We start from the raw sequence: 14,135 nt of genomic DNA, 5'->3' as shown, positions 1-14,135 counted from the left end.
TTAATTATATACACTCGCGCGAACTCTGCAGCGCTGTATAACAAAGGAATTAGCTGTGGTTACTATTATCGTTAGGAAACGTTACTACAAGTTACAAGAAATTACTACAAGTTATAAATCCCATAATATAGATCCATTTCCCCACTTGTCCCTTTTATTTCTAAAGAAACCATTTCGCAGAAACAATTGGTACGAGTAGAATCGCAGGAGCCTCTTCGTCCTCGGCAGTGCACTTCCTTATGCCATTTTGCGCCCGGAGCGTCTCCCAGCTCACCCGTGGAGCAGCGTAGGCATCTTGCTGAAATTCACCCCATGCAAAGGGCGAAAGCGCAACAGGCATGTACAAAACTAAGGCAAAGCGACCCCCGAAATTCTCTCGTCCAATGGTGGCAAATTATCCCCAATCAGACCTTCGATGTTGACTGAAATGACACTTGCATGATCGGTGCCATTTTGCAGTGATGCATTCTCCAATGGCTCATTCTCCAGCTGTGCTTGTGCTGTTATAGCATAGAGGAAATCCATATCCTCCATGTCGAAAACCCCGTGGGGATCAAAATCACAATCCGATTTGACATTTGGGATAAGGGTAGACATTGGGGGTGGGGGTGTACATCACTGGTTGGGGGTGGTGTAGGGATAAGCAATCATTGCTGCCTAGAGATGAGTCGTCCAAGTACTCGTTCGGATCGGCGGACAGGACCATAGTCTTCGCCGGCGCTTCCTTCGGTTTCCCTCCTGCAACGTACTTTCTCACACACACAACCACTAGGGCTTTCATTAGTATCATCAACAACACAATCCCAATGATCACTTCTATGGCGGTTAACACCCACCTTAGTAATAATAATAATAATAATTCATTTATTTTGTATAGCGCTTTTCCAGAAGCCCAAAGGCGCTTTGACAGAGTGGCAAACATAATGCATAACAATACATGAAAACAACAATTGCAAAAAGACAAGAATCAATAGGGAAATATTTAAAGCAAAAGGAGGGAGAAGGAGAAGAGATAGTCAGGGGTTAAATGCTGTGGGTTGAATGTTGAATGGAGTGTTGAACAGGTGGGTCTTTAGTGATGTTTTGAATGTGGTGAGTGAGGAGGAGTCTCTGATGGTGTGAGGTAGTGAGTTCCAGAGGGTGGGAGCAGCGATGGAGAAGGCCCTGTCCCCCCAGGATCTGAATTTGGTCCGGATGGAGGGGGTCAGGAGGTTGGTACCAGCAGAGCGGAGGTTGCGGGTGGGAGTGTGTCTGGAGAGGAGGTCAGGCAGGTAGGATGGGGCCAGGTTATGGAGGGCTTTGTATGTCAAGAGGAGGATTTTGTACTGGATTCTCTGGGGGATGGGGAGCCAGTGAAGCTTGTAAAGGACGGGGGTGATGTGGTCACGGGTCCGGGAATGGGTGAGTAGACGGGCAGCGGAGTTCTGAATGTATTGGAGTTTATTGGTGATTTTTGAGGGTGAACCATAGAGGAGGCTATTGCAGTAGTCCAGACGGGAGGTGGTGAAGGCGTGGATGAGGGTTTCTGCAGCCGTGGAGGAGAGGGATGAGCGGAGACGGGCAATGTTTTTCAGGTGAAAGAAGGCTGACTTTGTGATCTGTTTAGTGTATTTGTCGAAGGAAAGGGTTTGGTCAAAGATGACGCCAAGATTCCGGATGTGAGGGGAGGTGGATACTGGGATACCGTCGATGTTGAGGGCAAAGTTATGGGTGGATTTTGTGAGCGTTTTTGGGCCAATGATGATTATTTCAGATTTATCACAGTTAAGCTTGAGGAAGTTGATTTGAAGCCAGGATTTTATTTCAGTGATGCAGTTTGTCAGGATAGAGTGGGTGTCGGTGGAGACGGACTTGGTGGAGATGAAAAGCTGGATGTCATCGGCGAAGCAGTGGAATTGGAGACCATGACGGCGGATTAAGTGACCGAGCGGGGACAGGTAAAGGATGAAGAGGAGGGGGCCAAGAACTGAACCTTGGGGGACACCTTGGGGGAGGGGAGCAGTGGGGGATTTGCAGTTATTGATGGAGATGAACTGGCATCTGTCAGAGAGGTATGATTTAATCCAAGAGAGGGCAGTGCCGGTAACGTTAAAGGTGGATTCAAGTCGGGTGAGGAGGATAGTGTGATCGATGGTGTCAAAGGCAGCGCTGAGGTCGAGGAGGACGAGAATGTTGAGGTTGCCAGCGTCAGAGGAGAGGAGAAGGTCATTGGTGATTTTGAGGAGAGCAGTTTCAGTACTGTGGTTGGACCGGAATCCGGATTGGAATGTTTCATACAGGTTATTGGCAGAGAGGTGATGTTTGAGTTGAGTGGCTACAGCACGTTCCAAAACTTTTGACAGAAAGGGTAGGTTGGAGATGGGTCTGAAGTTGTTTAGGGTGTCAGGGTTTAGACCAGGTTTTTTTAGAATGGGGGTAACAGCAGCAATTTTGATGGAAGGTGGGACGATGCCTGTAGACAGGGAGGAGTTTATTGTTGCAATGATAAGTGGAGAGAGAGCAGGGAGGGAGGCTTTGACAAAGCTGGAGGGGATGGGGTCAAGAGTGCAGGTGGCAGTTTTCATTCCTATGAGGAGTTCAGAGAGGTCAGTAGGGGAGATTGGGGAGAACCGAGACAGGGGATGGCAGGACAAGGGGGGGCAGGTGGTTGGAGGGGGAGCGGGTGCGGCGGTGGTCAAGCTGTTGTAGATGTTGTCAATTTTGCGTTGGAAGAAAGAGAGGAAGGAGATGCAGTTGTCTACTGTGAATGACTGGGTGGTGGTGTTCAGGGGGCGGAGGAGTTTGTTTATTGTCGAGAAGAGTGCTTTTGGGTTTCCGGAGCCAGAGTGGATAATTTGAGAGTAGTAGGCAGAGCGGGCGCGGGAGAGGGCATCTTTGTAGTGTTGTAGGTGGTCCTTGTAGGCTTGGGAGTGAACTGTGAGACCCGTTTTATTGCGGAGTCTTTCAAGTTGGCGAGCACGAGTTTTCATCAGGCGGAGTTCAGGGGTAAACCAGGGAGCAGAATGGGTGAAAGAAACTGTTTTGGTTTTTACAGGCGCAAGCTGGTCAAGGCAGGAGGAGAGAGTGTGGTTGTAGTAGTCAGTGAGGTCGGAAGGGGTGTGGAGGTCAATGAAGGAAGAAGTGGACATTTTTTCAGAGAGGGTGGATGAGAATGAGGTAGGTGAAAGAGCGTTTAGCTTACGGAAGTTGATTGTGCGATAATGCCTTGGTGTTGGGGCGGGGATGTTGATGGTCAGAGTGATGGCTAAGTGGTCAGAGAGGGTGAGGTCGGAGCCATAGAGATGTTGCAAATTTAATCCAGTGAAGCAGACAAGGTCCAAAATGTGACCACGGATATGGGTAGGAAAGTCGACATGTTGAGTGAGGTTAAAGCAGGTGAGTAAATCAGTGAAGTCAGTGGTTATTGTGGAGTCAGTGGAGTCCATGTGGATATTGAAATCACCAAGGAGGAGGATTGAGGGGGAGAGGGAACATAGCTGGGTCAGAAAGTAGGAGAAGTCAGACAGGAATGATGGGTGTGGTTTGGGAGGGCGGTAGACGACAGCCATGACTGACTGCGTGCGACCAGAGAGTTTTAAAGCCAGGTGTTAAACCTGGGATGTAGATGGGTAGTAGATGATAAATGTTGTTCCTGGGACAAACCCATTTAACATGGGAAATCCCTATATAATGTCGTTTACCCCCCTGTCTTTTCCCACTTTTGGAAAACACCCCTATTAATCCAAAAGACTCTATGAGCCTTTTGGCCTTTTGAACCATGAGCTTATTGGCCTTATGAGCCAATTAATCTACTTGGGCTAATACATAATGAAGATATTTTAATTGAGCTAGGGCTGAATGGTAAACCCATCTTGATGTACCAGGCTGAACACTAACAGCTTGGAACCAATCCTTCATTGAACTTCCAAATCTCCATTCACTTACATGTAAATTTTCCTCTCACCATCACTTTTCTTCATTTCCCCTTAACACCTCTATTCCTTCCCCCCTTGGTCTTATAGGCCTTTTACTCTTACTATCAATGATCATTGTTGTTTAGTAGACCACTGAAACAATGATCCTACAAATATTTGTTTATGCGTAGGAAATAATTTAATTCTCCTACACCTCTCTTCACCATCTAATACATTAACAAAGTATATGTTTGAGTTTGGTTCTTTATCAAGATATTTTAACTGAGATAAAATAAAATGATAAACCTCCCTCAATGTCCTTGTCTGAGCGCCTCCTGTGCCACACACTTTTTGGTAGGCTCTGCCCACTTTTTTTTCAGCTCCATCCACTTTTTGGTAAGCCCCGCCCACTTTTTGTTAAGCCACGCCCACTTTTTACTAAGGTTCGTCCTCTTTTGCTAAGCTCCGCCCACTTTTGCTAACCCCCACCCACTTTAAGTCCCACCCACTTTATAAACTCTTCAGCATTGTTTCATTTCCAGGTAATACATTACATCATTTTCAGGGAATTTCCATCACATCATTTCCAGTTAAGACATGCCCAGGTTTGCCCAGGGAATTTCCACAGGAAATGACACACCCAGCCCTTCTTATAAAAGGCACCGACCACACAGGCTTTTTCAAACACGCTTTCTGCTTCACTTGAGAATGGACTACTATGCCGAAATGGAATGGGATAACTTTGGTATCCCTTGGAGTCCTACTACCTGTGAAGCGCTCAACCTTCAGATTGATGAACTGGACTCGAACCTCTTATCAATGGAGGTATGTTTGTTTATTTATTTATTTATTTATTTAATTAATTATTTATTTAATTAATTATTTATTTTAATTTTTTTTTTTTTTTTTTTTAGATGAGACTCGTGTAAGAGTTAACAAAGTTTATTTTAATATTCATAGAGCTTGATTTATACAAATAAAAATATTGTATTAAATTAATACATTGTTATTTTCTTTCACAGGAAATTGTATCTGAGATACGAAATGAAAATTCTGCTTTTAACACAACTTGGGATGAAGTTATTTTTTTGTTTGAAGACATTTTGAACAACCAAGACCCCCAGAACGAGTTCTACCTTGATGACCCAGCCAAAGAGTTATACCTTGGAGATCCACAAAATCCTGAAAAAGAGTTTTACCATGATGATACTTGTTGTGAGTTATCAAAACAAAACCCACTGAACAAGTTCTACCTTGATGAGCCAGAATACAAGTCATACATTGGAGACCCACAAATTTCTGAAAATTGGGAAAGGGGAGTTCTCCCTGATGGTCCACAGTTATACTATGTGAGACACATCATAGAAACCCTAAAAAATTGTGAAACGGGAATTCTCCCTGATGGTCCGCAGTTATACTATGTGAGACACATCATAGAAACCCTAAAAAATTGGGCAAGGAGAGTTCTCCCTGATGATCTGCAGTTATACTATGTGAGACACATCATAGAAACCCTAAAAAATTGGGAAACGGGAATTCTCCCTGATGGTCCGCAGTTATACTATGTGAGACACATCATAGAAACCCTAAAAAATTGGGCAAGGAGAGTTCTCCCTGATGGTCCGCAGTTATACTATGTGAGACACATCATAGAAACCCTAAAAAATTGGGAAAGGGAAGTTTTCCCTGATGGTCCACAGTTATACTATGTGAGACTTATCATGGAAACCCCCAATATTGCTGAAAATTGTGGTTCTACCTTGGAGACTTGGAAAGATGGTTATATTTTTGGAGACTCGGAATGGGGGTTTTGTTTTGATGACTCGGAATGTGATACCTATCTTGGAGGCTCAACAGGAATGTGGTTAAACCTTGGGAACTTGGAAAGTTGGTTTTATTACACTAACACAAGTGCGAAAAGTGGTTTTTCAACACTAACACAAGTGCGAAAAGTGGTTTTTCCACACTAATACAAGTGCGAAAAGTGGTTTCCTTCACTAATACAAGTGCAAAAGTGGTTTCCTGCACCAACACAAGTGCGAAAAGTGGTTTTTCAACACTAACACGAGTGCAAAAAGTGGTTTTTCAACACTAACACAAGTGCGAAAAGTGGTTTTTCAACACTAACACAAGTGCGAAAAGTGGTTTTTCCACACTAATACAAGTGCAAAAGTGGTTTCCTGCACCAACACATGTGCGAAAAGTGGTTTTTCAACACTAACACAAGTGCGAAAAGTGGTTTCCTTCACCAACACAAGTGCGAAAAGTGGTTTCCTTCACCAACACCAGTGCAAAAAGTGGTTTTTCAACACTAACACAAGTGCGAAAAGTGGTTTTTCCACACTAATACAAGTGCAAAAGTGGTTTCCTGCACCAACACAAGTGCGAAAAGTGGTTTTTCAACACTAACACAAGTGCGAAAAGTGGTTTTTCAACACTATCACAAGTGCAAAAAGTGTTTTTTCCACACTAATACAAGTGCAAAATTGGTTTCCTGCACCAACACAAGTGCGAAAAGTGGTTTTTCAACACTATCACAAGTGCAAAAAGTGGTTTTTCAACACTAACACAAGTGCGAAAAGTGGTTTTTCCACACTAATACAAGTGCAAAAGTGGTTTCCTGCAACAACACAAGTGCGAAAAGTGGTTTTTCAACACTATCACAAGTGCTAAAATTGTTTTTTCCACACTAATACAAGTGCAAAAGTGGTTTCCTGCACCAACACAAGTGCGAAAAGTGGTTTTTCAACACTAACACAAGTGCGAAATGTGGTTTTTCAACACTAACACAAGTGCGAAAAGTGGTTTTTCAACACTATCACAAGTGCAAAAAGTGTTTTTTCCACACTAATACAAGTGCAAAAGTGGTTTCCTGCACCAACACAAGTGCGAAAAGTGGTTTTTCACCACTAACACAATTGCGAAAAGTGGTTTTTCAACACTAACACAAGTGCGAAAAGTGGTTTTTCCACACTAATACAAGTGCAAAAGTGGTTTCCTGCACCAACACAAGTGCGAAAAGTGGTTTTTCAACACTAACACAAGTGCGAAAAGTGGTTTTTCAACACTATCACAAGTGCAAAAAGTGTTTTTTCCACACTAATACAAGTGCAAAAGTGGTTTCCTGCACCAACACAAGTGCGAAAAGTGGTTTTTCCACACTAATACAAGTGCGAAAGTGGTTTCCTGCACCAACACATGTGCGAAAAGTGGTTTTTCCACACTAACACAGGTGCGAAAAGTGGTTTTTCAACACTAACACAAGTGCGAAAAGTGGTTTTTCCACACTAATACAAGTGCAAAAGTGGTTTCCTGCACCAACACAAGTGCGAAAAGTGGTTTTTCAACACTAACACAAGTGCGAAAAGTGGTTTGTCAACACTAACACAAGTGCGAAAAGTGGTTTTTCAACACTAACACAAGTGCGAAAAGTGGTTTCTCCACACTAATACAAGTGCAAAAAGTGTTTTTTCCACACGAATACAAGTGCAAAAGTGTTTTTTTTAACACTAACACAAGTGCGAAAAGTGGTTTTTCAACACTATCACAAGTGCAAAAGTGGGTTTTCAACACTAACACATGTGCGAAAAGTGGGTTTTCAACACTAACACAAGTGCGAAAAATGGTTTCCTTCACCAACACAAGTGCAAAAAGTGGTTTTTCAACACTAACACAAGTGCGAAAAGTGGTTTTTCAACACTATCACAAGTGCAAAAAGTGTTTTTTCCACACTAATACAAGTGCAAAAGTGGTTTCCTGCACCAACACAAGTTCGAAAAGTGGTTTTTCAACACTAACACAAGTGCGAAAAGTGGTTTTTCAACACCAACACAAGTGCGAAAAGTGGTTTTTCAACACTATCACAAGTGCAAAAAGTGTTTTTCCCACACTAATACAAGTGCAAAAGTGGTTTCCTGCACCAACACAAGTGCGAAAAGTGGTTTTTCAACACTAACACAAGTGCGAAATGTGGTTTTTCAACACTAACACAAGTGCGAAAAGTGGTTTTCCACACTAATACAAGTGCAAAAGTGGTTTCCTGCACCAACACAAGTGCGAAAAGTGGTTTTTCAACACTAACACAAGTGCAAAAAGTGGTTTTTCAACACTAACACAAGTGCGAAAAGTGGTTTTTCAACACTAACAAGTGCGAAAAGTGGTTTTTCCACACTAATACAAGTGCAAAAGTGGTTTCCTGCACCAACACAAGTGCGAAAAGTGGTTTTTCAACACTAACACAAGTGCGAAAAGTGGTTTTTCAACACTAACACAAGTGCGAAAAGTGTTTTTTCCACACTAATACAAGTGCAAAAGTGGTTTCCTGCACCAAAGCAAGTGCGAAAAGTGGTTTTTCAACACTAACACAAGTGCGAAAAGTGGTTTTTCAACACTAACACAAGTGCGAAAAGTGGTTTTTCAACACTAATACAAGTGCAAAAGTGGTTTCCTGCACCAACACAAGTGCGAAAAGTGGTTTTTCCACACTAATACAAGTGCAAAAGTGGTTTCCTGCACCAACACAAGTGCGAAAAGTGGTTTTTCAACACTAACACAAGTGCAAAAAGTGGTTTTTCAACACTAACACAAGTGCGAAAAGTGGTTTTTCAACACTAACACAAGTGCGAAAAGTGGTTTTTCCACACTAATACAAGTGCAAAAGTGGTTTCCTGCACCAACACAAGTACGAAAAGTGGTTTTTCAACACTAACACAAGTGCGAAAAGTGGTTTTTCAACACTAACACAAGTGCGAAAAGTGGTTTCCTGCACCAACACAAGTGCGAAAAGTGTTTTTTCAACACTAACACAAGTGCTAAAAGTGGTTTTTCAACACTAACACAAGTGCGAAAAGTGGTTTTTCCACACTAATACAAGTGCAAAAGTGGTTTCCTGCACCAACACAAGTGCGAAAAGTGGTTTTTCAACACTAACACAAGTGCGAAAAGTGGTTTTTCAACACTATCACAAGTGCAAAAAGTGTTTTTTCCACACTAGTGCAAAAGTGGTTTCCTGCACCAACACAAGTGCGAAAAGTGGTTTTTCAACACTATCACAAGTGCGAAAAGTGGTTTTTCAACACTAACACAAGTGCTAAAAGTGTTTTTTCCACACTAATACAAGTGCAAAAGTGGTTTCCTGCACCAACACAAGTGCGAAAAGTGTTTTTTCAACACTAACACAAGTGCTAAAAGTGTTTTTTCCACACTAATACAAGTGCAAAAGTGGTTTCCTGCACCAACACAAGTGCGAAAAGTGGTTTTTCAACACTAACACAAGTGCGAAATGTGATTTTTCAACACTAACACAAGTGCGAAAAGTGGTTTTTCAACACTATCACAAGTGCAAAAAGTGTTTTTTCCACACTAATACAAGTGCAAAAGTGGTTTCCTGCACCAACACAAGTGCGAAAAGTGGTTTTTCAACACTAACACAAGTGAGAAAAGTGGTTTTTCAACACTAACAGAAGTGCGAAAAGTGGTTTTCCACACTAATACAAGTGCAAAAGTGGTTTCCTGCACCAACACAAGTGCGAAAAGTGGTTTTTCAACACTAACACAAGTGCAAAAAGTGGTTTTTCAACACTAACACAAGTGCGAAAAGTGGTTTTTCAACACTAACAAGTGCGAAAAGTGGTTTTTCCACACTAATACAAGTGCAAAAGTGGTTTCCTGCACCAACACAAGTGCGAAAAGTGGTTTTTCAACACTAACACAAGTGCGAAAAGTGGTTTTTCAACACTAACACAAGTGCGAAAAGTGTTTTTTCCACACTAATACAAGTGCAAAAGTGGTTTCCTGCACCAAAGCAAGTGCGAAAAGTGGTTTTTCAACACTAACACAAGTGCGAAAAGTGGTTTTTCAACACTAACACAAGTGCGAAAAGTGGTTTTTCAACACTAATACAAGTGCAAAAGTGGTTTCCTGCACCAACACAAGTGCGAAAAGTGTTTTTTCAACACTAACACAAGTGCGAAAAGTGGTTTTTCAACACTAACACAAGTGCGAAAAGTGGTTTTTCAACACTATCACAAGTGCAAAAAGTGTTTTTTCCACACTAATACAAGTGCAAAAGTGGTTTCCTGCACCAACACAAGTGCGAAAAGTGGTTTTTCAACACTAACACAAGTGCGAAATGTGATTTTTCAACACTAACACAAGTGCGAAAAGTGGTTTTTCAACACTATCACAAGTGCAAAAAGTGTTTTTTCCACACTAATACAAGTGCAAAAGTGGTTTCCTGCACCAACACAAGTGCGAAAAGTGGTTTTTCAACACTAACACAAGTGCGAAATGTGGTTTTTCAACACTAACACAAGTGCGAAAAGTGGTTTTTCAACACTAACACAAGTGCAAAAGTGGTTTCCTGCACCAACACAAGTGCGAAAAGTGGTTTTTCAACACTAACACAAGTGCGAAAAGTGGTTTTTCAACACTAACACAAGTACGAAAAGTGGTTTTTCCACACTAATACAAGTGCAAAAGTGGTTTCCTGCACCAACACAAGTGCGAAAAGTGGTTTTTCAACACTAACACAAGTGCGAAAAGTGGTTTTTCAACACTATCACAAGTGCAAAAAGTGTTTTTCCACACTAATACAAGTGCAAAAGTGGTTTCCTGCACCAACACAAGTGCGAAAAGTGGTTTTTCAACACTAACACAAGTGCGAAAAGTGGTTTTTCAACACTAACACAAGTGCGAAAAGTGGTTTTCCACACTAATACAAGTGCAAAAGTGGTTTCCTGCACCAACACAAGTGCGAAAAGTGGTTTTTCAACACTACCACAAGTGCAAAAAGTGTTTTTTCCACACTAATACAAGTGCAAAAGTGGTTTCCTGCACCAACACAAGTGCGAAAAGTGGTTTTTCAACACTAATACAAGTGCGAAAAGTGGTTTTTCAACACTAACACAAGTGCGAAAAGTGGTTTTTCAACACTATCACAAGTGCAAAAAGTAGTTTTTCCACACTAATACAAGTGCAAAAGTGGTTCCTGCACCAACACAAGTGCGAAAAGTGGTTTTTCAACACTAACAAGTGCAAAAAGTGGTTTTTCAACACTATCACAAGTGCAAAAAGTGTTTTTTCTACACTAATACAAGTGCAAAAGTGGTTTCCTGCACCAACACAAGTGCGAAAAGTGGTTTTTCAACACTAACACAAGTGCGAAAAGTGGTTTTTTAACACTAATACAAGTGCAAAAGTGGTTTCCTGCACCAACACAAGTGCGAAACGTGGTTTTTCAACACTAACACAAGTGCGAAAAGTGGTTTTTCAACACTAACACAAGTGCGAAAAGTGGTTTTTCAACACTAAAACAAGTGCGAAAAGTGGTTTTTCAACACTAACACAAGTGCAAAAAGTGTTTTTTCCACACTAATACAAGTGCAAAAGTGGTTTCCTGCACCAACACAAGTGCGAAAAGTGGTTTTTCAACACTAACATAAGTGCGAAAAGTGGTTTTTCAACACTAACACAAGTGCGAAAAGTCGTTTTTCAACACTAACACAAGTGCAAAAAGTGTTTTTTCCACACTAATACAAGTGCAAAAGTGGTTTCCTGCACCAACACAAGTGCGAAAAGTGTTTTTTCAACACTAACACAAGTGCTAAAAGTGGTTTTTCAACACTAACACAAGTGCGAAAAGTGGTTTTTCCACACTAATACAAGTGCAAAAGTGGTTTCCTGCACCAACACAAGTGCGAAAAGTGGTTTTTCAACACTAACACAAGTGCGAAAAGTGGTTTTTCAACACTATCACAAGTGCAAAAAGTGTTTTTTCCACACTAGTGCAAAAGTGGTTTCCTGCACCAACACAAGTGCGAAAAGTGGTTTTTCAACACTATCACAAGTGCGAAAAGTGGTTTTTCAACACTAACACAAGTGCTAAAAGTGTTTTTTTCCACACTAATACAAGTGCAAAAGTGGTTTCCTGCACCAACACAAGTGCGAAAAGTGTTTTTTCAACACTAACACAAGTGCTAAAAGTGTTTTTTCCACACTAATACAAGTGCAAAAGTGGTTTCCTGCACCAACACAAGTGCGAAAAGTGGTTTTTCAACACTAACACAAGTGCGAAATGTGATTTTTCAACACTAACACAAGTGCGAAAAGTGGTTTTTCAACACTATCACAAGTGCAAAAAGTGTTTTTTCCACACTAATACAAGTGCAAAAGTGGTTTCCTGCACCAACACAAGTGCGAAAAGTGGTTTTTCAACACTAACACAAGTGAGAAAAGTGGTTTTTCAACACTAACAGAAGTGCGAAAAGTGGTTTTCCACACTAATACAAGTGCAAAAGTGGTTTCCTGCACCAACACAAGTGCGAAAAGTGGTTTTTCAACACTAACACAAGTGCAAAAAGTGGTTTTTCAACACTAACACAAGTGCGAAAAGTGGTTTTTCAACACTAACAAGTGCGAAAAGTGGTTTTTCCACACTAATACAAGTGCAAAAGTGGTTTCCTGCACCAACACAAGTGCGAAAAGTGGTTTTTCAACACTAACACAAGTGCGAAAAGTGGTTTTTCAACACTAACACAAGTGCGAAAAGTGTTTTTTCCACACTAATACAAGTGCAAAAGTGGTTTCCTGCACCAAAGCAAGTGCGAAAAGTGGTGGTTTTTCAACACTAACACAAGTGCGAAAAGTGGTTTTTCAACACTAACACAAGTGCGAAAAGTGGTTTTTCAACACTAATACAAGTGCAAAAGTGGTTTCCTGCACCAACACAAGTGCGAAAAGTGTTTTTTCAACACTAACACAAGTGCGAAAAGTGGTTTTTCAACACTAACACAAAGTGCGAAAAGTGGTTTTTCAACACTATCACAAGTGCAAAAAGTGTTTTTTCCACACTAATACAAGTGCAAAAGTGGTTTCCTGCACCAACACAAGTGCGAAAAGTGGTTTTTCAACACTAACACAAGTGCGAAATGTGATTTTTCAACACTAACACAAGTGCGAAAAGTGGTTTTTCAACACTATCACAAGTGCAAAAAGTGTTTTTTCCACACTAATACAAGTGCAAAAGTGGTTTCCTGCACCAACACAAGTGCGAAAAGTGGTTTTTCAACACTAACACAAGTGCGAAATGTGGTTTTTCAACACTAACACAAGTGTGAAAAGTGGTTTTTCAACACTAACACAAGTGCAAAAGTGGTTTCCTGCACCAACACAAGTGCGAAAAGTGGTTTTTTCAACACTAACACAAGTGCGAAAAGTGGTTTTTCAACACTAACACAAGTACGAAAAGTGGTTTTTCCACACTAATACAAGTGCAAAAGTGGTTTCCTGCACCAACACAAGTGCGAAAAGTGGTTTTTCAACACTAACACAAGTGCGAAAAGTGGTTTTTTCAACACTATCACAAGTGCAAAAAGTGTTTTTCCACACTAATACAAGTGCAAAAAGTGGTTTCCTGCACCAACACAAGTGCGAAAAAGTGGTTTTTCAACACTAACACAAGTGCGAAAAGTGGTTTTTTCAACACTAACACAAGTGCGAAAAGTGGTTTTCCACACTAATACAAGTGCAAAAGTGGTTTCCTGCACCAACACAAGTGCGAAAAGTGGTTTTTCAACACTACCACAAGTGCAAAAAGTGTTTTTTCCACACTAATACAAGTGCAAAAGTGGTTTCCTGCACCAACACAAGTGCGAAAAGTGGTTTTTCAACACTAATACAAGTGCGAAAAGTGGTTTTTCAAACACTAACACAAGTGCGAAAAGTGGTTTTTCAACACTATCACAAGTGCAAAAAGTAGTTTTTCCAGCACTAATACAAGTGCAAAAGTGGTTCCTGCACCAACACAAGTGCGAAAAGTGGTTTTTCAACACTAACAAGTGCAAAAAGTGGTTTTTCAACACTATCACAAGTGCAAAAAGTGTTTTTTCTACACTAATACAAGTGCAAAAGTGGTTTCCTGCACCAACACAAGTGCGAAAAGTGGTTTTTCAACACTAACACAAGTGCGAAAAGTGGTTTTTTAACACTAATACAAGTGCAAAAGTGGTTTCCTGCACCAACACAAGTGCGAAACGTGGTTTTTCAACACTAACACAAGTGCGAAAAGTGGTTTTTCAACACTAACACAAGTGCGAAAAGTGGTTTTTCAACACTAAAACAAGTGCGAAAAGTGGTTTTTCAACACTAACACAAGTGCAAAAAGTGTTTTTTTCCACACTAATACAAGTGCAAAAGTGGTTTCCTGCACCAACACAAGTGCGAAAAGTGGTTTTTCAACACTAA

General features: G+C 41.0%; 1 protein-coding gene across 6 annotated transcripts in view; it reads left to right on the top strand.

Moving 5' to 3' along the window:
• Positions 1-14,135, top strand: part of LOC137436438 (arylsulfatase B) — a 128,596-nt gene that overhangs the window by 81,386 nt on the left and 33,075 nt on the right. The gene's annotated exons all lie outside the window — the stretch shown is intronic.

Source organism: Myxine glutinosa, chromosome 11 (genome assembly GCF_964187855.1).
Source record: "Myxine glutinosa chromosome 11, kmMyxGlut1.1, whole genome shotgun sequence".
Lineage (NCBI taxonomy): Eukaryota > Metazoa > Chordata > Myxini > Myxiniformes > Myxinidae > Myxine > Myxine glutinosa.
The sequence above is the reverse complement of the archived record's forward strand: the minus strand, read 5'-3'. Positions and strand labels throughout refer to the sequence as shown.